Below are 26,991 nucleotides of genomic sequence, written 5' to 3'. Positions count from 1 at the left end.
TTTTTTAAACTGAACATTTTACTGTCTCATCTCTTGCTTCTTGAGGGATAGTCATATTAAGCCTATCAATTTTATGTATGTATTTATTAATCACACAGATATATTAATTTTATTTAGCTTTTCCTAGAAAATAATCTCAAGGTGGCTTGCATGGCTCCCCGCCCCTCTTTATCTTCACAACAACTCTGTGAGGTAAACTAGGCTAGCAGAAAATGATCAGTCAAAGGGGCACTTCAAGGCTGAATTGAGAGCTCAACCTGGATTTCCCAAGTCCCAGTCCCACATCCCAAGCTGCAACATAAATATATATGGGTTTACTTGCGTTTTTTGTATGTTCATGGGATTGTAAACAGTGAGGTCAGGAGAAAATGTGAAATCTTAAGAGACTAACAAATTATTATCCTGTGTCCACAGTTAATAATGTAGTTGTCATTGTCTATTAAGGATGTGGAAAATATTTGCAAATTTTCTTATCCTTAAGGATAAGCACACCCACTGAAAACATTGCTTCAAAACTGATCATATGCTGAGTCTTGCAAAAGCTTTTTGTTTTGCAAAAGTGTTTTTTGTGCAACCCCCCTCCCAACATTTTGTACAAAACAATTGTAATTTTGCAGTTTTTGTTTTTTCCAAAAATTATCTGGGCCCCAATAAGAAAGCAAACCAAACCCATGTAACACTTTTGCCAGTTTCTTCCTCTGAAATATAGCCTACAGGACCTGGTATTCCTTGGTGGTCTCCCATCCAAGTACTAACTTGGGTCAGCTCTCCTTAGTTTCCAACATAAGATGGGATCTGGAACATTTAGGTGTACTGCAGAGGTCTGCTCAGAGGTCTGAAAAAATCTATGAAGCAGAGTTTTTTTGGTAGTTTCAAGGGCTGCAAAGCAGAAGGGGAGGGAAGCTCTATCATGATGTATCAACAGACCTACAATGGATGTAGTCCCTTCTGTATCTGAATACCTGTAGCTTGGTATACTTCATATGCCTCATGAAATGCATGAAAACATTTGGCATGATAAATGTATTACATCTAAATCCAATTGTTATTCTCAACTAGAACAGACCCAACAAATCAATTTATATAAGTCTTGACTTTAACATATTCCCATTGAAACCATGGGCCTACTCCAGTAGAGTTAATTGTATTTAGGCCAGAATCTTTAAGGTGCTAAAGTGAATGGAACAACCAATTAAGCTCCTACTGGATATATGACCCCACCTGTGTAATTTTCTTTCATCATTGCCCAAGACTCTAAAGTTTAAAGATCTAGAACATAGAGGAAGATGGAAGGTCAAATTCCAAGCCAAATTCCAAGTTTCCTCATTGTACACAATGTAAATCAGGCTCACTGTCCTTTTTATGACTAAATATACAGCAACCTTTTCCTGTATTAAACCTCTACTTGGCATGCTAAACATTTTTGTCCAGCTAATGATTTTCTAAAACTGAATAGCTTGCTTTATCTCTTCAATAAATTTATCCCAAATACAACAAAGGAGCAAAACTACTGGTTAAGAACCTCACATAAGATCACCAGACAAAACTGAATACCAGATCAGCTGACAGATTGTTGAAGACAAGATTCAGGTATCTGTACTTATGGGTGACCTTGAGTATGTTACACACTCTCAGACTCAGAGGAAGGCAATAGTAACCTTCTCAGGATCAATCTTCCCAAGAATATCGTAGAACAGGGTTGGCATAAGTTGGAGTCAACCTGAAGGCATATAACAACAACAATGAAAAACTGATCACCATCAAACAAGAACATTTTCAGCATGGGTGTGTAGTTTGTGTGGGTTTGTAACGAGCAGCAGAAACAGAATTCTTTTAACTCCCTGAACATTAGTAGTACTTCTAACAGACAAGTGACATCAATATATATTGCTAAGCAACATGGCTCTTACTATACAGATAGTTTCAGAGGAAAATGACTATGAATGAACCCATTTTGTAAAGAGAGTATCTCTCTCCCACACCAAAGATGACTGAGAATCTGACAAAGAAATAAACTACGATATATTTAAACATACACAGCCAACCTAAGACAGATGATAACAATAGAAAAGGAAAGTACAACTACAAATATAAAATAAAAACAAGAAAACACAAAGGAGACAATTCAATGAGAAACTGAAATGGGGGGCAGAGCATATGGAGGAAAAAGATCACTTTTGTAGTATTCCAAGAAATCAGAACTGGAAATATTGAGTTATATCCAGATTAGCAGCACAATTGTACTCTCTCCCAGGATGCTGATGGCTACAGAGATTTAACCTCCAGGAGCACAACCAGGGGGGCCTCCACTGTAGCAAAAGGCCATCATTGTGCACATCCACATTTCACAGGTGGACATGGTAAGGAGCAGAGTTTGGGAAAGTTACTTGTTTGGACTACAGTTCCCATAATCCCCATGTTGCCATGCCAATATTCTGGAAGCTATAGTTTCAAAATATAATTTGTCCAAACTCTGGGGAGAAGCCAGCCTAAGATCTACTATGAAACCATTTCATTCCTTCAGTGGGCTTGCTGGATATGACAGGTCTGAAGCTGACCCTCCCCTCATTGTGGTGAATGGATGGATGCCTTATGTCCTGGCCTGTATTAACCAACAGTGCTATGATGGGAGAGGGCTGTGATGGGAGAGCCACTGCTCCTCTTAACTGTGGCCCAGTATTCCTCTGTAAATTACCTGAATTTGGTTTCTACTCATTTTATTGGGGTGTAACTAAGGTGACCTGCTAGGTTTAAGGGCCTGACAGGAATGGAGATAGATTGGATTGCAAGAGAATAATCCTGTTGATACGCAAATACACTTTATGGCCCAAGACAGATGGGTGGTAAGGGGCGTATCCATGCCGATTCTAGGGTTTGGGAGCATGCACCAACCACATGCTTCCGAACCCTAGCCCATAGGGACGCTGCCATCATGGTGGCCTCCCGCCATGTGGGGACCGGCATGATGATGCAAGCGCAGCACCGCATCTGCATGTCGGGGCGCTACACTTGAGTTACTGATGTGACACAGTACGCAATGGCACACTGATGGCGGTACATGCACACACCAAAAAGAACCCACCAAATTTACCCTTCTCATACAATCTGGATTAAGGACAGAAACAAGCATCTTATTAATATCTCCAATTCTTTTCCTCCTGTTTGGTTTGTAACTTCTTGCCTGATGAATAAGCTAGTGGACCTTCAAAAGCTTGCAACAACTATATTGCATTTCGGTTGGCCAATAAAGGTATCACTGTTTGGTGGATTTAGGTTTAAGGGAATTTACTTAAAGGCACACAACAAGACCAACAACAACATTCAATTATCTGAACCAGAATCTAACCACTCATCTACAGTGAATACTAGGCCTTACTGTAAGTCTTCCCCCAAAAGTGGCTGGAAACTGGACCATCTTCAAGAAACCTGATTCCAACTGATACTCTATCATCACAACTCCCATCTCTCCCATTCCACAACTAGTATAATGGTGATAAATGCCCTTGGAGCTCCAAAGAGAATACAAGTGTGCCTTGGTATATTCCAGTCAAAGATCTGACAAGTGGAGGAGATCCAAAATTCATGCTCTGATGGCACATAAATGCTACTTTAAAAAAAAGAAAAGAAAAAAAAGCACACAGTATCCTCATTCACTTATCAGATACCGCAGTAATGCCGTGGGAAAGAAACATTTTTGCCACAAATGGCAGCACACAAAGCTGTCTACAACTTGTTATAATTGCTGTCTGCCAAAATGGGTTTTCTATTCAGGAGTATTTGTCAAGGGCCTGTTCACAAAGGAGTCTGTTGAAAACAGCTTGGAAATTTCAGAAAATTACAACAAGCTGGAGCAGTAAGTCAGTTCCGTCATTAAGATTCAAGAAAGTGCTCCAAGTTGCACCTCTGTTTACATAAGGGAGGGGATTGCTGCCAATTCTTCCTCTAGCTGCAGTCCCCAGCAAATCCTACCCCATTCCCAAGAGTTTCTCAAAGAACTGGAGCAGGAAGTTCAGGGGGGTGCAAAGGGAAAGGGAGATGGAAAAGCCCCATTCCATAAATATTAACTCAGTCTGTCCACAGAAGGAAAATTCAGATTCAAGGCATCGTGCTCAACCTCTCAGGAATGTAAAATTATGGATAATCAGATTTAGATAGGTCTCCAGAATGGACTTCTTAAAAAAATAAAAAATGAGGAGGGGTCTTCAGAAGACAGGCTTATATGAAATGATCTGATGGACAAGCCTGAAACATTTCAGAAATACAAAGGTTACTCTACTGAGACTAACAACACCTGACATAAAAGCAAGCACATTCCATAGATAAAATGACATATACTTTAAAGTGAGAGGGAGCCATTCAGTTTTCAGAGGGGGAAAAACAGCCATCTACATGAGGGTGACAGAACAAAGACCAACAGAGAAATATTAAGAATTCTTAACAGAGTTACTGAAAAGACATAAAATGAAGCACTGGAAAAGAAACAACGGTCATGAAAATTCCTCCAAATTAAAAATGAAAGGACAAACAATCTCTTGTCAAGAATCACAGAGACCATGAAGAAGAGCTGGATCTATCTGTGGAGCTTTTTTGTTTTTAAAAAAGAAAGAAACAAACCCTCAAATAATACATATTGTATGATGAAGCACTTAAAATGAAATCACCAGGCAGGAACAGAAGGTTTCCAGCAAACATTTATGAGGGAGTGGGAAGAGAGAGATGTTAACAGACACCACAAGTATTTATTTGGAGGATTTCAAGCTTTGAGGATATCAGGGCAGAGTTTGAACAAGAAAAACCAAATAACAGAAAAGAAGAATGGGTCCATGAAAATGAGCTTACTAAAGAACAGGATGGAGGGTTTGCGTGTTTTTACAATTTCCAGAAACTTAGGATAAACAGTTTATGCATCTTATACTTAATTGGAATAAATCCAGTGAATGGCTGAAAACTCGAGAAGTACATTTTACTGATTATGCGGTGTATTTCCAAACAGCAAGTAAGCATGTATCTATATTTAAAAAGTAAGGAAATTCACGTGTGAACAAAGCAGTCACTATAAAAACACAGAGTGAGGGTGTTAACATCAGTCAACACAATCAGTCCTAAAACAACAGAGCTAGTTACTTTTTAAAAAAAAGATTACAGTAGGTCAGAGCACAGCAGATCCTGCAGCAGTCACAACATTCTGCAACTCTTTCAGCTGGGATTATAGCCAAGTAATGCTCGTTTCATTCAACAAAATTACCTAGAAGTATGGAAAATTTTGTTTACTCCAAAGGAATTCTGAACTTGTAAGTAATTTCATTTAGATAGTGTTTAGTGGTTCCAGTTTAAAACATATATCCACTATTATTAGTTCAGGTGTCAGTTATTTACAAATGCAGTCCTGGTGAGTGAAAAAGAAAGACCATTAATTACAATATTAATTGATGAAAATGAGCAGAGGAAGATCAATCGGGTCGAAATGTGTAGTTGAATATCCTCGGAACAGACGTCATCATCCTGAGTTGCTTGTAACTGTTATGTATTACTGTCTTCTGAGCTTTTTGTAAATCATACCTGGTCTCTATGTATAAGTATATTTAGTGATAGTGGAGTCAATTGTCCTATGTTTGTGTACAGTATGTCTTTTTTGTGATACCAACAACTGGTCATTTTTGAAGTTTCTATAAATGGTTTTCATTATTGTACAGTCACATATTTAGGTATACTTTATAAACAATACATATATTGGAGGTTTATAGAGTTTTGTCTGATTTTGCAATAGTCTTTCAGCTGAAAGAGTGATCCAGTTCCATTCAACAAAATTTACAGCTATGCTTTCAGAGCTTGGTAACTGATTTTTCTTGAAGCACAACTCCCACAGACAAACAATGTGAACAATCCCAACAAACCTGAGAAAGAATTAAGAGTTTGTTTTTGGCTTCCTTCTCAGGTTTAGTGGGATGAAATACCTCCAGAAATGAAGCTGCCCACTGCCAGATGACACAATAAACTAGTTATGGAGCAAATAAAGCCTTATGTTTTGCTTGACTACTCTTGCTGCAAATGGGACCCATTGAGACAATTCTGTATCTCTGAGTACCCAGTGCATGCCACAGTTGCTGCTCATCATGTTATCTTCTGTCTATAGAGTCAAAGGCACATTTCTAACCTGACATTAGTAAAGAACGCAGAGAGGAGCTTAATAAGATTCCTATAAGGTTTTGAGTGAACCATTAATGCCTTATTTGTTCCTCATTTACCAGCAGAAACAAAATATATTATGAAAAATAACTACAGTTTGCATAATTTATACCTATCAGAGAATTTGGATCAATTTTTATAGAAGTGTATAGTTATATTCTAAAACCCAACAGTTCAACAATTGAAACTGCTTTGAAAAATCACTTTTACTGTGTAATTTATCTTCTTATAAAAGCCACAATACTAGATAACATATTTTAAGAAAGTAATTCTTCATATGTTTCATGAGTGCATGTATCATTTATAGACTCAAAAGAACAGCTATAATATAAAAAGGTGTCCCTCAAAAAACAGTATTTGTTTGAATATAACACAAGTGTATTCCTGAAAATGTGATCTAATTTAGAAGTAGATAATCCCAAAGCCATTTCCAAGTATTCAGAGGTCAAAAGCTTTATTTTCACTTTTTAGCTGAGACGGCCAATTGTCATTCTCTGGGCAAAGCAAGGGAGCTGCTGTGCAGAACAAACGGTTTTTAACATTGATTTAAGATTACAGGCACTGACATTCCAGTGCTGCATCAAGAATTATATTAATCCAGCCTTACAGGGTGAGTTATGTAGCATATTTAGTACACTGTAGAGCTCAGAAGAGGTTCCAGATTTTCAAAAGGAGGGTCACAAGAAACAATTGTGGTAAGCCACCAACCAAGAAATTCCACTGGCATCATATATTATAACAGCAAACTCAATTTTCAGAGTGCTTGTCCTAAAGTAGCCAAAACAAGATCACCCACAGACAAAAGGGAGCTTTCAGCAGTCTTAGAGAGCACCCAAGACTTACACAAAACTATCTTGGGGAGGAGAGGATAACAGGACAAACAAACACACACTCAGGCATTATCTCCTAAACTGTTCAACAAGAATAGAACATACTCAGTGGCTACAAGAATACTGAATAAATGTTGAGGAGGAGAGAAATGGAATGGAGTACCCTGAAAAGGGCCTGACTAGTTGACCAAAATTCTGAACAAGAGCACTGGAATAAGAGTTCTCCATGCTGCAAGATTTTGTTGAAGGCCCCCTTTTAAGTGCTCTTCTCAAATAAAACAGAACAAGCAGAGCTTCTTGCAATTTGCTGTTTAAACAGAAGTCCTTTATTTTGATACTAATATGTCATATATATATAGTACTTAAATATAAGTAAGCCAACAACAGTTTTTTTTCTGTCCTGAAAAAACAAACAAACATAGGAACATGGTGAACCCAGCATAAACTAGACAGAGAGGAATCATTCAGGAATCCTACTGAGATTGAACTGATTTACAGAACACTTTTTCCTGGCAACTAACCAAGAATAAGTGAACCAGATGATCATGCATATGACCATGGTTATTTCTGCTGAAGAGCCTCAAAAATGTTTTTAAAGTCCAAGAAAAATTACAGGAGACTAACAATACCCAGTCCACACACTCCATTTGCCTATTCAAATTTGTTTATAGGGTGGGCTGGATCTGCTCACACCAATGATGACAAACATACACATGCAATGCAATTTTCCCTTAACAAAGTTTATTACTAAATTGCATGCCATATATACATAATTAAGATTAACACAGAACAGCATGCTTGAGCTACAGAGACCAAGAACATTAAAGCCTGGAATAAGCTGCCACAACAGAAGAAAGCAAACATTGTACATTTCACAGCACTAGGCTGATGATCTAGCTGCATTTACTTCCAACTGGCTGGAGTCTTTGGCTTAGATCCTTAGGCTGCTTTAACCCCACTGAAATCAGTGTCAATTAAACAGCCTAGCACTCTCACAAACTTCCAGCCCAATGTAGGTTCAGATTTTTATGAGCTACTGCAAAATAAACCTAAGGTGGCCCCTTTCCACCTTGCTCCAAAAGGAAACATCTGTGAGATTGGAATATGGCAGGGATCATTCTATGAGCTGGCCTTCTGAGTTTTATTGCAACAGAAAATGAAGTCTATTATGAGTTCAAGGAACTAAAGTGTACAAAGATTACTCCATGTCCAGAGTGATGGCTAGTTACAGATAATTGACACTCATAATTAGCTCATTTCCTAATAAGGAAGATAAAATACTACAGCTGTAATTTAATGAAAGAACACTATTCCTCTTGTGGTGCAGCTGCAATCTTTTGGTTATGTTTATAGTTATAGAGCTCTGGCCCCACTAAATGATAGAAAAAGAATATCCTATGTCTAAAATGCTGCCTGGTGCTGGGCCTCATGCTGCTTTGTGCCCGGCTCTGGGTTTTGAGATAACAACTGGGTGCATGGGTGGGAAAATACATCTTGTAGCTTATGGCTTGGAGTATTCCATTTTTTAAAAGTAATAAAAGTATCAAATCAGTTACTTTTGAAAAATAGGAAAGTAATAACTTAATATTGCTATAATGACAACCAATTACCTGTTCTGCCTTGGAACTATAATGATTACTTATTTTTGAAAGTAACTTTCAAGAACTTTGGCCACCAAACATTAGCAAGCTAATCAGTGCTTCTTGCATTTTAAACTTTGGCCAGACATATGCAAAAAAGATAAGCAAGTGTTCACTTATATCTACCCTTGCATGATTTTGCCCCCACAAAGACCTTTTGTAATGAATGTTCTAGTTATACAAATGCATTACCTATTTGCAAAACAGTCATTTATACTACTCTTTAGTCATAATGATCAGTACATTAGAAGCAAGATTGCAGAACAGACTGAAACTGGTTATGCACATACTGGGTGAAGATGAAAGCAAGGATCCTCAACCAGATACCAAGGAGGATGCATAATTTTTCAAACTCTATACAGTATTTTTTCCTTTTTTGCTTTTTTTATAGATCACACAAGTAAAGCCATATTACCAACAGGTATCATTTCTTTGGAGTCATCCTTGTTTTCTAAATCTGGATGCCAAAAAGGCATACACAGAGAAATAAAGAATTTGCTAAGGCAGAAATGATGCTGCCGTGCCTGAAATGAGATTGATAATACAATTGTGGTGATTTGTGGGCTCATTTAAACTACTTAACATTTGGCCTGATTGCTCAAAGACATATGAAGCAGAGGGCTTCCTTAGCAGTCTAGGAAAATGCCCTGCACTGTGATTTCAAGGTTTTTATGGATTCCTTTAGGGCTTCCTCCAACTACTTATAAAGTCAGAGCAGCACAATTTGGAATTTAGTACCTCTTCTTTCACTTCACCAAGACAGTCTTCCTTTTCTTCTGGGGTTTCAAATTGGTTCCTTGCAACTAGAGTGCATATTATGTAGACCTCCAAATGTTGTTGTAAACTGCAACTCCCACATTTTTCACCGTTGCCTATGCTGTAGAAGTTGATGAAAGTAGCAGTTCAACAACATCTGGAGGACCACAGGATCCCCACCCGTGCCCTACAGTCTACAACATGAGACACACACCTAGTCTGTATATCCACCTGCTTCAGTTAATTAACAAGCAGAACCATCCTTCAAAGAACTATGCATATTCTGTTCATCCATGTTATACATTCACAATTATTTTATTCTTTGTCCCCTCCATTAACATACACACTCAATATGGCCATTGGCAAGCTGCTTTAAAACTGCTCTGATTTACACTAGAAATCTTTTTTTTTTTTTTTTTTTTAGAAAAAATGACTATGGCCAGATGCAGAGCTTGAGAAAGTTTCTTTTTTGGACTACAATTCTTCAAATTTCTCAATCATCATGCCCAATGTCAAAATTAGGTACAAGACAGGATTATTTTAACTTTTGAATAATAGCATATTATGTTGGTCCTCTTGTTTACATCTTCTAAATTCCTTTAAAGAGTTTCATTACTTTCAGGCCACAAATATCCAAACAGTAAGTAGACGTTTTTTATCACCACCACCCTTTCAAAGTCTTTATCTTTGTTGTATAGTTGTACTATGCTCCTTCAGCCTCTTGCTTAAAATCCACTGCTAGAAAATAATTTACAGAAACACATGTTTCACATATACGCATCTGAAAGAAGCACTGAATGAATACAATGCTCACATTTGGCTAGGATCCAAAGAACTTGTTCAACTAGTTTTGTGTATCCAAAAGTATACAGCAGCATTATTTTATTCCTAGTAGTAATAAGCATGACTGTAGATCTGCAATACTACTCCAGCTGATGGCACCTTCCACAATTTCCACAAACTTGTGATTCTGAATCTGTCTGCACACTATTCTCTGCTAATATAAGTAACTGTTATGGAGGGAGAAATCTTAAGCTGTGAGAAACAGCAGCAGAGGAGCTCCTAGTTACTGTGGGCTTACCTTTAGTAGCATCCTCATTATGGTAGAAGGAAGCTCCATGACCAACACTGCTCTGACCACAGTGGAGCAGGATGGGAAGAGCTGTATCATGTATCTGGTGAATCCACTGACTTGGTGGATCTCAGTCTTTTTCTGATCAGTGTTAGCCTAGTCTCTCCACATAAGATTGTTCTGTTAAGACAAGGACATGGTATCTTCTGCATTTTTGAACTCTGGCTCCCATAAACCTTATCAAGAATGGCCAGCTGTAAGAAACTGAAGGAGAAAGCCATCTTGAAGGAGAGAAAGGCAAGCCAGTTCCATCAGGCCTTCCCTGAAAAGTAGAGCCCTCCTTCTATCCATCATCTTGAAGGAGAGAAAGGCAAGCCAACTCCAACAGGCCTCGGAGGGAGAGCAGATCTGCTGGACTTTTCCCCTTCCCTGCTGTCATTCCCTTCTCCTTTTATGTCTTGTCTCTTTAAATTGTAAGCCTGAGGGCAGGGAAATGTCTAATTAATAAATTGTAAGCTGCTTTGATAGGCTTGGCTGAAGATAGATAGATAGATAGATAGATAGATAATTATTATTAAATTATAGAATTTGTACTCTAACATATCTGGAGGATTCCAGGTTGCTTAGGGACCAAATACCCTAAAGGCACCAAATCCTCTGATCTTGGAAGCTAAGCAGGGGCAGCTCTGGTTAATACTTGGATAGGAGACCACCAACAAATAACATGTGTTGTAGGCTATATTTCAGAGGAAGAAACTGGCAAAACTTGAGTATTCCTTGCCTAAGAAAATTGTATAAAATTCATGAAATCACCATAAGTTGACAGGCGATTCTAAGGCACATGTGCATGCATGTGCATGCGCGTGCACACGCACACCAGGTTACTTAAAATCCTTTCCAAGGCTCAGCCAAGTCAGCTACTCTATGCAGTATTAGAAAACAGCTATCAAGTTACTTCATGAAAAAACAGTAAAGTCCTAGCCAGTTAATATGTGAAGCCAGCTTTTTCAGTGAAGTATAAACTCCCTAAAGGTGGGGGGAAATGGCAAGAACAAACATTAAGACTTTGTGCTAAAAAAAACCCCAACTCACTTTAAAGAAAAGACCTGGCTTGAGAACTACGGCTCTAGGCATGCAAAGCAACATGCAAATCACCATTTTGAACCAGCATAAATGAAATAAACTACAGCTTCATATGCTAGCAGATGGTAAACAGTACAGTAGTTATATGCCATGCTCATGACTATTTTAGTAAGTTCAACTCAAAAATAGTATCTGAGTTTGCTAAAACCACAGTTTAAAACACAACACTTAGTTTGAACTTAAAAACACAAGGAAATTATATTTTGGTACTATTTGGCTGTTTCAGATTTCCATCTGCTCAGCACTCCCATTTTAATTGGTGTAGGTCATTGTGAAGTACAGCTATGGCTTGAACAATTTAGTCATCATGGCAAATCACAATTGGCATAAACCCTGGTTTGGTAACTCACACCAATCCATGGCTTCTGATTCTGCATCTCTGATAACCATGCTTTATCAATTTGGGACATCACTCCAAAGAACTACTGGAGATAACCACCATTTCTCTTTCCTGTACATCCATGGCTTTGCCTTAACACGTGAATCAATATAATATATCTACTCGCAAAAATTTTTCTTTGTTTTAAGTAGCAGCTTATCTTTTCAGAGTGAATGGATTACAGATGGTAATGTAATTATTAGTTAAAAAGTTTGGAGGGATTGCCAAAGTATAATAATTTTACTTGGACTGGACTGACTCCAATATCAGCAGTGTTCTCCTAAGATATATATTGGATGTGTTACAAACAGTAAGCATCTATGTATTCAGAAGATAAAACACCAAATTAAATACACTGATGCCTAAGCAGTTATCTCTTGTTCTCTAGAGAGCAATCTACCTGAAAGAAGCCCTAAGAAGATATCATAATTTAATGAGATTGTGTTACAATCAGTGTATAATGTTCAAGTGTTTCAAACACCTCATACAATAAACCCTTTTGTTTAAAAAAGAAGACCGAATACAACATCTGTCTTGCTTAAAACTTACACGCTAAGGATCAGGGTTTCTAAAAGTTCTTCCAGTCTTACATTTTTCACTACGAAAGAATGTCAGCTGTTTAGAGATTTTCGTTTGTGTTCACTCCCAGTTTTCAGCCAATTAAACTGAAATCAATTACTAACATTTTGCAGTTTATAGAAGGCACTTTGACATTTCTGAAAGAGTTCTTTTCTTTTAAGCGTGATAAGGCAAAACTGTAGCAAATGAAAGCCACTATTACCTATTCATAAATAAATATTACATAAAGTATTTCCTATTGCAGTAGCATCTGAGGACTCACATGTTTTAGAAATAAACAAACTCAAGACCCATCTGTACCATCAAGTACAGATCAGGCCTTAAATGATAGATGGGCACTTTCATTTTCATCTTGCATTTTCAACTGTTTGTTGTTCTTATTTTTTCTTGAAAACCAAATGAATATGTTATCCGTTATTTTCTAGCTATTGATGAACTTTGAAGAATGGCTTTAATCTTTCAGAATGTTCTATCAGTTTTGGCTCAATAAAATGAGAAAGAACACACATAATTATTCTTTATGCACATGTCAGTTACAGGTCTATACTGCCTTTCCTCCAATTTCATCCTCACAACAACTTTGAGATGTAGGTCAGGCTGAAAGAGAGACAGAGTGGCTAGCCTAAGGTCACCCAGTGAGTTTCATGGTTGAGTGATTAGAATTTGGATCACCAATGTCCCAGTTTAACGCTTTCAATTACTGCACCACACCAGCTCTCATCTGTACAATCAGGCCAATGCCATGTCCTTCATGTAGCCCCAAGTCTTACTTCTGTTGTCAATACCACAAGTTAATCAGAGAACAAATTTTAATCATCTAATGACATGTCACTTGAATAATCATACTGATTAGAATTGATCAAGCTTGCAGCCCTAATTAACTATAACCCATTATGGGTGCTGTCAAATAAAATGTTAAATGACACTGGTGAGACTTCAGCAAACTCCCCCGCACACTCAAATGGTAGCCCGTCACCCAAATCAAATTGCTACTGCCAAATAGACTACCAGTAGTTCACTGAGGAAATTGAATATACCTAAGTGCTGACTGAACAAGTTGTCCTTTATTCAGTGGGACTACTCTAGAAGCAGTTGAGATTAAAAACTGAAATCAAGCCCATGTTGTTGTTCCTTTGTACCAGAGGATACAGTACTAATAATCAACTGCATTTGTTAGCAGGACAATTCAATGGCACAGGAAAAAAGAATAATGCGGAAAATAGCCTCATGTGCGCAATGTGTTCTGCACAGAGTTCCAAGCTGCAGCTCTGTGACAGTGCATTTGCTTTGCTTGCTAAAGGTCCTAGGTTCAATCTGCAGCACCCCCAGTTAAAAATAGGTCAGATTTCAGGAGTTTGAAAGATCTTTGACTGATGGCCAGAAGAGTGACAAGCAATCAAAGTGGAAAATGCTGATCTAATCTCAAGCAGCTTCATATGAACTGCATTCTGTAGCCACCCAAACCTGTTACTTAGCAGGCATTTTTTCATCATAACCTGCATTTTATTCCAGATGGCCATTTGTTTGTTATTTAATTTTCTTTCCATGCATGTTTTCTCACTGGAGCTTAGGGCAAAGAAAAGGTGTAATTTACAGCTTTTTAGAATAAATCAAGCTACGTGCTTAGCATTCTGTACAAAACCCACCTTGAACAATTGACTGGTTAAAAATTGTGAAATAACAGCAAAATATTTAAAGAATGTATTTGAACAACAAAACCCCAGAAATGCACTAACTTCCATGGTGAAATGCAATGTTTATTTTCCCTTCATCTTTTGTTGAAATGGTGACTGGTGGGGGATTCTGAGAGATAGTTTCTACTTCTATCGCCACTGCCCTTGTGGCCCAACTATTTCTTTCTCTATTCTAAATTATCCATTTTGCTGGAATGAGGCCAGCCATAAGCACCAGCCAAATGGCCAGCCTTCACTACTGGGCCAACTGAGGAGCACCATCCATTAAGTCACAGGATAACACAAATATGGTCAAAGGAAAAAAAAGTTCCATACATGAGGAGTTGGCAGGAGGAGCCTTTAAACATATCTGTAACTTGCCCCATGAGAGCCAGTGTGGTATAGTGGTTTGAACATTGGTCTATGACTCTGGAGACCAGGGTTCAAATCCTTTCACAGCTATGGGAAGCCCACTGGGGTGACCTTAGGCAAGTCACATTCTCTCAGCCTCAGGGGAAGACAAAAGTAACCGCCCTCTGAACAAATCTTACCAAGAAAACCCCATGATAGGTTCATCTAAGGGTCACCATAATCTGAAAACAATTTGAAGGCACACAACAACATACTCTATGCATTCTGTATAGACCTTTCTTTATTAAAAAAAATGAGACCAACAGCTTTGCTTAGCCCACCTGCATAGCATTTTAACCACAAGACAGACCAGTTTACACGCGCATGTTTATTACTTAATGACTGAGGTGGATTGGCATTTCTCTATTTTGTTTATCAAAACCAAGCAGACACACAAAATTTCCCTTGAGTAACTGACCAATCAAATGTTGTGAAATAATGCCAAATATTTAAAGAATGTGTCTGAATGACAAAAAGCCACAAATACACTAATTACAAAGGTGAAAGGTAATGCTTATTTTGCCCTTGTATTTTGTTCAGAACAATCTCAGAGCCATGCAGAAAAATGGTAATACAAACTATGTAAGAATCTTACCGAAGCCTCCAGCCTCAACCCAAAGCTTTATTAATGAGCCAACATGGCACAGTGGTTTGAATGTTGGTCTATGACTCTGGAGACCTGGGTTCAATTCCCAGCTTGGCCCTGAAACCCACTGGGTGACCTTGGACAGGTCACATGCTCTCAGCCTCAGGGGAAGGCAATGACAAACCTCCTCTGAACAAATCTTGCCAAGAAAACCCCATGCTAGGATCCCCATAAGTCGGAAATGACTTGAAGGCACACAACACCTCCCCCTCTAAAAACACAAATTCACAAAATTTTATACTAGTCCCAACTCCTGAAAACTTGTGGTTTGTGTAGGTTGGCAGTTTATTTTATTAGTTTATTTAATAAATGTATACCCAATCTTTTATCCAATAAATTCAAGATGTCATACTTAAGTCTCTTCCTCCCAGTCAAAACAACCCTAGAAAGTAGGGCTGCATCAGCACTGCAGAAATGATCTGCTATGGAATCCAGGGAACTTGTTGTGGCACCATAGCTCTCTGACAAAGGGGTTGTTCTCACTAGGTGAAACCCCGCGTTCTGAATCGAATCCAAGGAGTGGCGTTCCTATTAGGATCCGATTTAAACCTAGAACGGTTCTAGAGCAACCCGCAATCGTCTCCACTACAAATCGAATTGTAGAGCGGAATAAAATTTTGATTCGAGTTTTCCTCATTTAACGCGTGTTAAAAAAACACTAGGGTCTGACCTACATTTTTCCATTGATTCGATTTAGGAACCGGAGCATTTAAATAGGAACGACAGCCTTTGAAATTGCGTTAGATGAATGGGAGGAGCGGAGTGCGATGGGGCTGTCCTTGGGGGAGTTGCCCTTTCTGTCCCCATCCGTTTGCTTCCCTCACCCCTTTGTCCACTGTGGTCTTTCAATAAGAGATAAGGATTATTTTTATTTTTTATTTTAATGGTTTACAGGCGCTTAATCTCTTCAGTGCTTTAAGCGCCTGAAGTCCCGGCTGCTCAAGCGCCTGCATCTGCCAAAGGAGTACAAGGCTTCCCCCGGTGGATTGCAACCTCCCCTCTGTGTGGGGAGAGCCCATTTCTAACGGAGGAGAGGCAGGAAGGGAAGGCTCCTCTCAAAGAGGCATTCCCTGCCAACTTGGGCTCTGATCTCGCCCAGGCAGGGAAGGGAAGGCTCCTCGCGAGGAGGCATCTGATCTCGCCCAGGCAGGGAAGGGAAAGCTCCTCGCGAGGAGGCATCTGATCTCACCCAGGCAGGGAAGGGAAAGCTCCTCGCGAGGAGGCATCTGATCTCGCCCAGGCAAGGAAGGGCTCTGATCAATGGGGGGGGGGGGGGAATAGAGCCTTTCTCCCTCCATTTCTCAAATGGAATCTGCCTTCTCCTCCAACCCTGGAAAGAGAATCTTTGGGAAGAGTGCTCCCTCCCTGCTTTTCCAGCAGCCTCCTTCATTGATCTCTGTGCTCTCTGAAGGGATTCTCCCTGGCTGTCTTGGGAGACAGGATGCTGCCCTCCAAAACCTATCCCATAGTTCCTCTGGAAAGAGCTTCGCTTTTTGCCAGAAGCCTCTCCCATTGATCTCTGTGCTCTCTGAAGGGATTCTCCCTGGCTGTCAATGAAATGGAAACGATGCCAAAAGATAAATCGCTTCCAAATATTCCGGATTAACGTTACGTCATTCTGACGTACTATTGATTGACAGCTCCAAATAAGGTATGGAGGAGAAGAATCGCTTTATTTAAACACCGATTTCATGCCAAGTAGGAACGCTTGCAGGTAAAAACTTCGATTTAAACAACCAGATGGGAACGATGAACAAAGCGATTCGGATAGCGGGATAAGAACAGTGTTATTTTGAATCGATTTTATTAAAAACGTTGTATTTTAAATCGTTTCAAATCTTAAGTGGGAACAACCCGAAAGAAGACTAAAATCTCATAAAACTACATTCCACAGAATTCCATAGCATTGGGCCATGTCAGTTAAAGTGGTGTCAACCTGGATTATTTCTGCAGTGTTGATGCAGCCTATCAGCCTCTGAGAGATTAAGAAAGAGGCTTGTGTAGTCACTTGATAAATTGCATGGCTCAGTGGTACAGGTGACTAACCCAGATCTCCCAAACTCCAGTCCATGATATCCCTGCCACAAGACATCCTTCACCCTCATTTTATTATATCTCTCTTCTGGTTCATAACCCTTATCACACACCAGACCCAGAATTCCACACACACACATCCCATTCGTACATTTACTTACTCATCTTGGCATAATATAGATTCTATCTCCCACCTTTGTCCCCTGAAATAAACTTGTCATTTTATCACCATATCCATTTTTTTGCATTTCTATTACTATTTACAAACATACACCCTGCCCATCCATTTGTATAAATGTCTGTCCACATTTTTCCCTCCATGCATCTGATGGACACTGTCTCTGAAAGCTTATGCTACAAACTTCTTTCTTCCAGTCTCAAAGGTGCTGATACAGACTAACATGGCACTGTATTTGATTAATGCACACTGATTCCTATTCAAAAAGAAGGCAAGGATAAGAGACTACTGTACTTCTGCATCTTTCTAGAGATGCTTTGGAGTCCTTTACCATCTCACCCTATTAACTTACAGTGGGAGTGGAACCATACCAGACCTTGGAAAGAATGAACCTGTTGAAATAGTGAAGCTGTGATCAGTTTATATGTAGAGTCCCAGATCATCATCCTACCACTGCCCAGTTATGGATGACTTCAACATCTCACTATAGAAACTTGCCTAGACTTGACCAGGAAGTCATTCAACTGAGGAGAGAGAAAAGATCTAGTTTTACTTTGCCTGGGCTGGCTTTTTATCCAGCATGTGGCAGACAATGCATGTAGACACATGGATGGTACCTCTAAAATGTTGCCATTTACTTCCACAATCCAACTTCTTCTTTTTTAAGGAGCAGAGTGGTATGGTGCATCCATGTGTGTATGTGCATTTGTACTGTACTTGCAAATAATTAATAATAATTTTATTTCCATATAATTAACAGTGTGTGCATTTTAATTATATTACAAACACTACCACTATTCCCCATCCCATCCCAAATTCTAACCATACAAAGCCTGACGTGGAGAGAAGAACACATACATAAGTTCACTTCTCACTCTTTCCTTTATTTTTCATTCCTGCTCAGAGATGCAGTCAGTCAATCAAAAGCCCAATGGAATAAAACTAACCTCAAAGCTTGACTGGGAACGGAGACAGACAAACAGTCTCAAGAGAGCTGTAGAGCAGGGGCTGAGTATATTTACATATGTGTGTGTGTTGGCAAAGCCAAGAAGCATGGTGTTTTTACCATCAGACAGTATCAAGATCAATGATTCCTGAGGGCCTCCATGTCATTGTGGCAATAAATCTGTTCCAATTTTGAAGAGTGAACTTTAACGCAGCTATCCTAGTTACTGAACCAATAGGCGGAGCCAGCACATTGGATAGCTACTTTAAAGTTCAAACTACAACCCAATGCAAATTACACACCATACTGTCATGGAAGTCATCAACTGCCACTGGACAGATACAATTTGTTGTCGTTATATGCCTTCAAGTCATTTCTGACTTATGGCAACCCTAAAGGGACCCTTAGAGTGTAGTAGAGTTCCCTTCTTTGGAGGTTTTTAAACAGAGGATGGATAGCCATCTGTTAGGGGTGCTTTTGTTCTGTGTTCCTGCATGGCAGGGGACTGGACTGGATGGCTTTTGGGGTCTCTTCCAACTCTATAATCCTATCATGGAGTTTTCTTGGCAAATTTCTTCAGAGGGGTTTGTCCTTGCCTTCTTCTGAGTCTGGGAGTGTGAGTTGCCAAGACTTTGCATTGTTGAGTGGGGATTTGAATCCTGGTCTCCTGGAGTCCTAGTCCAATATTCAAGCCACAACACAACATTGGCTCTCTCAGGTGCAAAAGCATACCTGTGAGAGACTACATTAGATCATGGAATATTTACTCACTATCAAGTAAACAAAAACAAAGAAACAACTTCATTTATATACCACTTCATACTGAACTAAGTGTTTAAGCGGTTTACAACTGTAAGCTAATTGCCTCCAACAACCTGGGTACTCAGTAGACAGTAAATTGATCAGCATCCTCATTTTAAGATTACAGTTACAACTTGACTGGGTAAGTAAGCCACCAGAGAGCATAACAGGACTTTCACATACTACCCTATTCCTTCAAACACAATGTTTTGTTTCAATACTGAGTCACTTTATACATTCAGCTGTGAGTCATCAAGTGTTGACTAATCAAGTGATAATAAAGGAACTGGTGTGTAAATACACCTGTGAAACAGCACAAAGAACCTTCTTTCTGATGTACCTGAACCATCTGGTCAAAGGAAAGAAATGCACTACCATGGGACAGGACAGCCAGCAAGGTTTGGGGATTTGAGTGTTGGACTCTGGAGACCTGGATTCGATTCCCTGCTAAGACCTGGAGACCCACTGAGTGGGCAAGTCATAGTCTCAGCCCCAAAGGGAAGCAGAGGTAAACCCCTTCTGAACAAATTTTGCAAAGAAAATCCTGCAATAGGGTTACCGTGAGTCAGAAACTCCCAGGAGTCTTGGCCATCAGTTATGATGGGTAAGATTCTTAGGATTTAAAATCCAAAACATTTGGAGGATCAAAGTTTGAGAACCAAGAATTAGAGTGTGGTGTTTTATCATAATGCTTTTTATGTTCTCTTTCCTCAGTCCCACTGAAACCGGGGATATATACGTTGGATTCACATCTGCAGCTTGTGATGGAACAAATCCATACAAACCTGTTTGCTGACCAACTCATTGGGAGTAGATACAGAAGGCCCTTCCATGCTGCAGGACTCTTAAATTCTGTTCCATTACTGCTGCCGCTTTTGTTCTGTTTTGGAAATTAATCCCTTTACTTGGATGATACATCAAGCATACACTGGGTTCTCTTTTTAGATCTGCACATCAATATTCCCACAAAGCTGAAGGGCAGCCATCCCACAGAGAAGCCACCTTGAATATATTGATCCCCCCTATATTGCCCAGGTATCTCTTCTGAAAGAGGGGTGTGACTCCTGGCATACAGAAAAGGGGCAAGATTTGTTTTCTTCATGGCAGCCAAGACCAACTGAACACATATTGCTGCCAAAGCCTGGAAAATAAAAACCCACTGATGAGGATGGGCTGCAGACCACCAGCAAGTCGGCAAACACTGGACTCCTTTCAAATGAACTGCCACACTCCTGTGCAACTCCCTGTCCTTTCCATGGGACTTCAATGGGGCTTCCTCAGGAGACCTTCATGGGTTGTGTGCCCCCAGTGGGTCGGCTCTGTCTCTTTTGCAGCACCTCCCATGCCCACCTTTGTTGTGCTGGCGAACCCATACCGACTCATCCCGAACTTAAAGCAGTGGGGCTTTTCTTGGCAGGTTTCTTCAGAGGGGGTTTGCCAGGGCCATCCCCTGAGGCTGAGAGTGTGTGACCTGCCCAGTGGGTTGGAGCTGGGATTCAAACTCTGCTCTCCAGAGTCCTGTAGTCACAAGGCTCAAGCCCCTCCACCACGCCCACCTTTGCAAACCTGGAATGTGGTGCATCCATACTGGAGAAATAATCCGGTTTGGCAACGCTTTAAATGCCATGGCTTAAGGCTATGGAAGTCTGGGAGTTGGAGTTTGTTGTGGGGCCCAAACAAACTCCAACTCCCAGACTTCCATAGCCTTGAGCCAGAAAGACTTAAAGTGGTGCCAACCCGGGTTATTTCTCCAGTGTGGATGCAGTGAAGCAGAAGAAGGCCAGTAGTTTTAGATGTAGTCCCAATCCCTGCCATCCTAACCCCCCAGCTACTTAATAAAGGCTGTATCCCGCCTGTCCTCCTCCCTTCAGGGCAATGGCTCCAGATGGGGAAAGCAAACCCAGGGCCGCCCCTTTCCTCCGACCTCCCTCCTTCTCCTTCTCCTTCTCCGTCCCTTCCCAGCCCCCCTCCGGCTTCCTTTGTGCCCAGGCTTGGTGGGGCCTCCTTGGGGCGACCCCGGCGTCCTCCTTTTCCAGGACACCAATCCACACTCCCACCTTCTGCCCAGGAGGGCTTTCAATAGCTCCTCCATTTTGAGCATTCACAAGAAGCACGCATTTATACCGATATTAAGTGGTATTTTGTTTGAATGCTTTGCTTTGGTGACGTCCCTTTATATATATATATATATATTCCCTACAACGTCCTCCATTTTATGGTGCCCGGTCCTCCTTCGTGGTTCGGGACTCCCGGGGGGCAACTTGGGAAGCCTGGCCGAAGAGACAAAAGGCAGGCACCAAGTTGGGGAAGGAGGAAGAGGAGGAGGAGGAGGAGGAGGGGGGCCTGGCAGGGACAGTCCTCCTTTGGCCTCCATTCCAGCCTCAGTGACCCTCCCTTTGGAGCAGGACCGGGTTGCATTATATTCCGAAAGGAGGGGTTTTAAGCTTTGCTTCGCTTGCCTTTGTCCTCCTTTGTGACCAAGACCCCCTCCAGAGCCCACCCTTCTCTCAAGACTGAAGCCCCTCAAGAAGGCACCACCCAGAAGCCTCCCTTGCCGCCCCTGAAGCAACCCACCCCCCTTTGCCTCCTTCCTTGCCCTCAGCCAAGCCAGACCCAGAGGACCCAGCCCCAGCCCTCCTCCTCCGCTTCCCATTGTTCCTTCTCTTTTGGCTCACCCAGGAGGCTCCTGTGGCTCCTCGCCGTCCCAAGAAGTCGGGCTGGGGCTGGCTTTGGCTCCCCCGGAGGCTCTCAGCCATTAAAGGTCCCAAGAGGAGGAGGAGGAGGGAGAGGGAAGCCTGGGGGCGAAGAAGGGGCCCGGGTCGCCATGGCTAGGAAAAGAAGGAGAAGGCAAAGAAGGGAGGGAGGGAGGGAGGGAGGGGAAAGGAAGGGACCCAGAGCCCCCTCGCCCTCCCAAGAAGCGAGGCTCTTCGCCTGGAAGAATGAGGAGGATGGTGATGATGGTGTGGAGCCGCCTCCTGTGCCTCCTCTGCCTCCTCCCCCGATGGCCAGCCCGGCCCCCGCCTCAAGGGGAGGAGGAGGAGGAGGAGGAGGAGGAGGAGACCGGAGAGGCAAAGGGAAGGGGGTGGTCAAGAGCCCCCTCCAGCGGCCTTTCAGGACCCCTCTCAGCCCGGCCAAGATGCCTTTCCCACAAAACGATAATCATATAATAACAATAATACGATTTATTTATATTCCGCCTTTCCCTTGCGGAACCAAGGCGGGCTACCAATACAAATAAGACACACACAGCCCCACAAACACACACAGAGACACAAAGTGAGGGAAAGGCGCCCCTTCTTCCTTCTCCTCAGAGGATGCAGGAGGGCGGGAAGAGTCCGCTCCCTGGTTTTTAGTCTTAGATACACCTATATCTTGGTCCTTTTCGGAGGGGGTGTGTCCTCCTTTTCGCCCCCACGTCCTACATTTCACCCTTCTGCCCTGGAGGCCTTCCCAAACCTTCTCCCTCCTGAACATCCCCAGAAAGCGTGGCTTTTTCTTTCCATGGGTGTGTGTTGTGGTGGGGTTTTTAAAGCTTGTATTTGGGCGTGTCCTCCCTTTTTTGTCCTTGCGGGTCCTCCTTCGCGGTGAGGACCTTGGTGTGGTTGTGTGTGTGGTTGTGTGAGAAAGAGAGGAAGAAGGGCTGCCCTTTTTCCCTGCGCAAAAAGAAAAAGGGGCGCGGCGGCCTCCTCTGGGGCTGCTGCGGGACGAAGGCGGCACGGCATTCAAAGGCACGCGGGGGACAAAGGGCCTAGTGGTTAGAGCAAGGGCGGCTCGGGTGGCTCTTTCGGGGTGTGTCCTTGCCTCGAGTGGGGACCGCCAAGCCTTAGTCCTCTTGAGCGGAGCTCCCCACAGAGAAAGCACGGAGTCGGGTTTTTCCCTGCCTTTGCTGAGGGGCGTTTTCCAGGCGAAGGGCTGTTCTTCTGCCTTCTTCAAAGGGTTTCATAAGGATCCAGAGGCCCCTTGCCTGCCACTTGGAATAGTGCTTTCCTATTGTTTTACTTAATTTAATGAATTGTTGGCGTTGTGTGCTTCTTTAGGTCGTTTCCGACATGGTTTCGTGGCAAGTGTCTGCAGAAGAGGTTTGCCATTGCCTTCCCCTGAGGCTGAGAGAGTGTGACTCCAGAGTCATAGTCCAACACATACTACACCACACTGGCTCTCTTATTTACCTTATTTATATCCCACCCCCCATTTCTGCCAGACCAAGAACATGCTGTCTGGGAATGTAGTGGAGTCTGCCTCCTTGGAGGTCTTTAAGCAGAGGCTGGATGGCCATCTGTCAAGGATGCTTTGATAGAGACTTCCTGCATGGCAGAAGGGGTTGAGCTGGATGGCCCTTGGGGTCTCTTCCAACTCTAGGATTCCATGATTCTATACGCCAGACTGGCTGTCTCGTTTGTTACTTTATATACTCATGTATAAGTCTAAAAATGTAGGTCAAAAGATTGACTGAAAAAACCAGAGTCAGCTTATCCACAGGTAAATGTAAGTAATGTACTTTAACTCTTATTTAAAAAAGGAACTATCCCCCAGTGAAAGGCAAGAGCATAATCTCTCCTGGAAGCACTCACTCTTCCCTGCCCTTCTCTCATCCATCCAGCCTTTAGGGTGAGCACAAACAGTTATGGCTGTTATAATTTTGTTATTTGTCATCATTTTCCTCTACTTTATCCTTTATATTTTTTGTTAGATGCACCTAAATTTTACCCTCAACTTATCCATGGTTCATATCAAAATCCACAATTTTGGCCTCAAAACTTGCCCTCGACTTATACATTAGTTGAGTATATACGGCAACTTTATTTATATGCCACCTTTCTCCCAGGCTGGGACCCAAAGCTTCCTAACATGGCTTCCAGAGGGACAGTGGCACTATCACCAGTGGGAAAACGCACTGCATATTGTAGTGTGCTCCTCACTTTTGTGGTAAGAAGAAAGACAGAAAAAGCCACATAGGAGGCTTATAAAAAAAGGAAGACATTGTCTGGACACCCCCATCAAATCCTGTGCATGGTTAAAATCTTCATAAGGAAGCACCCCACCAAAAGATGTTCATAAAGAATGGGATAACTGTGCTGCATGCCTTGACTAGGAGGCATTTCTATGGAAAGCACCTTACCCAAACATGGCTTTTGAAGACCAGTCAAGTGACTGAAGTTTTCTGATTGTGAGATGTGTAGCTCAGCGGAGGTAGACCTCATGCAGTCCATGAGTTCAGTGGTTGTCATTCTTGCTCACAACCCCTTTGAGAATCTGGTGGAAGCTAGAGTTCATTGTTTTATGTTTTCAAATTGGGAAACATATTCCACTCCAGCACAGACAGGCATACCTAAGTATTTGGTCGTGCCAAACAAGACACACATTACTACTATTGGAAAACTTTATTGGGGGTAGTTGGTGCAGCAGGCGATATACTACAGACAAGAAATCCATCCTCAAAGCCATTGGTAAAATTGAGTCTCTGAATAACCAATTTTACTTAGAGTACATATGGATCATATGAAAAAGCCAAACTTCCTCTTTATTGATTTCTATGGATGCATCCTCACTGCAGAAATAATCCAAGTTGACCCTACTTTAATTTCCATGGCTCAATGCTATGGAATTCTGGGAAGCGTAATTTGTTGTGGCGCCAGAGCTCTCTGACAGAGAAGGCCAAATGTCCCATAAAATTACAATTTGTAGATTTCCATAGCATTAAGCCATGGCAGTTAAAGTGTGGTCAACCTGGATTACTTCTGTACAAGGAGGTTCTTCATCAGGCAAGATGCTACAGACTTTTTTTTACAATATGTTACAATTTTTTCTCCTGTTTGGTTTGTAACATCTTGCTTGATGAAGAAGCCCACAGAGCTTCGAAAGTTTGCAACAAGTATATTGTGCATTTCGGTTGGCCAATAAAGAAATCACTGATGGATTTTTGTTTGCACATTGCAGTTTGACACCACTTTTAACCGTCCAGCTTAGATGCCACAGAATACTGGAAGATTTGTAATTTGTGAGCTCAATGAAATTCTCTAGTGAAGCCTCCTGAACTATACATAGCATGAGAAGTCAATATTAAACTATACATACCAAATTTCAGTAGAATGGCATCATGGCAGTTATGGCAGTATTAAAGCACTGGTATCATATAGTGCAAATATCCCACTGCAGAGTTGACAACTTGATAATACACTTGCTTTTTTGTACGGACTACTGGCCACAGACCCCTAACTGTTTTCAAAAAAGAGGGTGGGGGAAAGAGCAGACCTTTTGGATTGAGCCAAAGTTCCATTTAGGTTGCAATCCTATACCAATTTACCTGGGAGTAAGCACCCAAGAATTCAGTGGGTCTTACTTCCCAAGAGATATGTATTGTGATGTTTGGGTGCTTAGGATATATGGACTGCGCTGCTCAGGATGCAGAATCAAGACTCCTGCTAGTACTGATCAAACAGCATTGTGGAACTGTTCTGTTTTTTGCTCCTTAACATAATTTTTTTAAAGGTAGTGGGAAAACATGGGAGAGTTACAAACAAGTCTTCTGGTCCTTTTTTCAGGGTTCCATGAACCAGGCAGGGCAATTATTCGATAGAAACCTCAGTTGGAACAAGTATCTTGATAGCAGGATGAGAAGGCCTTGGCCTTCTGCTCTTGTTTGTCCACTGGAGATATATAACTGTTTCTGAACATGAAGGCTCCATTTAGGTGTAATGGATAGCAGCCATTGAAAGACTTGTCTTCTATTAATTTATCTAATGGCGTCTAAATCAGTGGTTCTAATAATATCTTCTGGCAGTTAATTTCCTAAATTAATAAGACATTTATGTGAAGAAGTATTTTCATTTGACTAATGCATTGTAAATCAGATGTATTGGGTAACCTCAAGGTCCAGTGGAACAAGGGTAAAAAAAAGAAAAGAAAACACCACACTTTCAAATCATTATCTTATAAGTGTCTGTCACATTCCCTCACTTTACTTTAGTTGTCTCCTTGCGTCAGACAAAGGCGGGTTACAGACCGCCATTTAGTACGTAATGAATACGTACTACGGTTAGGAAGGGGCGGTGCTTCCGCACCCCCCTAACCCTAGTACGTATTCTGTACGTACAATATGGCGGCGGCCATTCCACATGGCCGCCGCCATATTTACGTATCGGACGCTGTGCGCCGCACGTGTCGCAGCGTCTGATGTTGCGAGTCCGCCCCTGGCGCCTCGCGACGTCATAGAGGCGCCGCTTAAAGAAGCTCCATTTTGGAGCTTCTTTTTTGCTCCGTAACGGAGCCGCACGGTTTGGCTGCAGCAGCTCCCTTACAGAGCAAACAGCGGCGGCGGCAGATCGCCGCAAAGCGGCGGTTTATAACCCGCCAGAGTCCCCATATATTTTAGTCAGACTTATCCTGTTTTGGGAAAATGTTCCAACTTTTTATTTATTTCCTGTACTATCCATACAGACCACCAATATCTTCAAAGGTGTCCAAATTTGTATGTAATACCACATTACTAAATATGATGAAAAGCCATAAAAAGTCTGCAAAGAGCTCCAAATAGTGTTTTCAAATTACTTGAGGAGAAGACAAAATGACAAATGAGTGTTAATGTAAGTGAAGTACCGTATATGTAAAAGGATAGTTTAAGTGTTGTATATTGGGGTGAGTGGGGATACGACTTTAAAGATAAATCTATGAAATGTGGTCAGTGACTAACCAACAAAGATATTTTTAATTACAGTAG

The 26,991-nt window shown here is 41.4% G+C and overlaps 1 protein-coding gene across 7 annotated transcripts in view; it reads right to left on the bottom strand.

The window, feature by feature from the left end:
• Positions 1–22,157, bottom strand: part of LOC149319171 (FERM, ARHGEF and pleckstrin domain-containing protein 1) — a 233,301-nt gene extending 211,144 nt beyond the window's left edge. For 3 of the 7 annotated variants that reach the window (XM_089511188.1, XM_089511189.1, XM_089511191.1), the window contains exon 1: positions 21,950–22,154. The gene's annotated coding sequence lies outside the window, so the exon portion shown is untranslated. Of the gene's footprint in view, positions 1–21,949 lie in introns of all 7 variants that reach the window. The other 4 variants (XM_089511192.1, XM_089511193.1, XR_016280156.1 and 1 more) reach the window with 3 other exon arrangements.
• Positions 22,158–26,991: the final 4,834 nt, after the last annotated feature.

This window comes from Sceloporus occidentalis, unplaced genomic scaffold, assembly GCF_023333645.1.
Source record: "Sceloporus occidentalis isolate IW3139 unplaced genomic scaffold, rSceOcc1.0.p SCAF_2, whole genome shotgun sequence".
In the NCBI taxonomy this organism is placed as follows: Eukaryota; Metazoa; Chordata; class Lepidosauria; order Squamata; family Phrynosomatidae; genus Sceloporus; species Sceloporus occidentalis.
The sequence above is the reverse complement of the archived record's forward strand: the minus strand, read 5'-3'. Positions and strand labels throughout refer to the sequence as shown.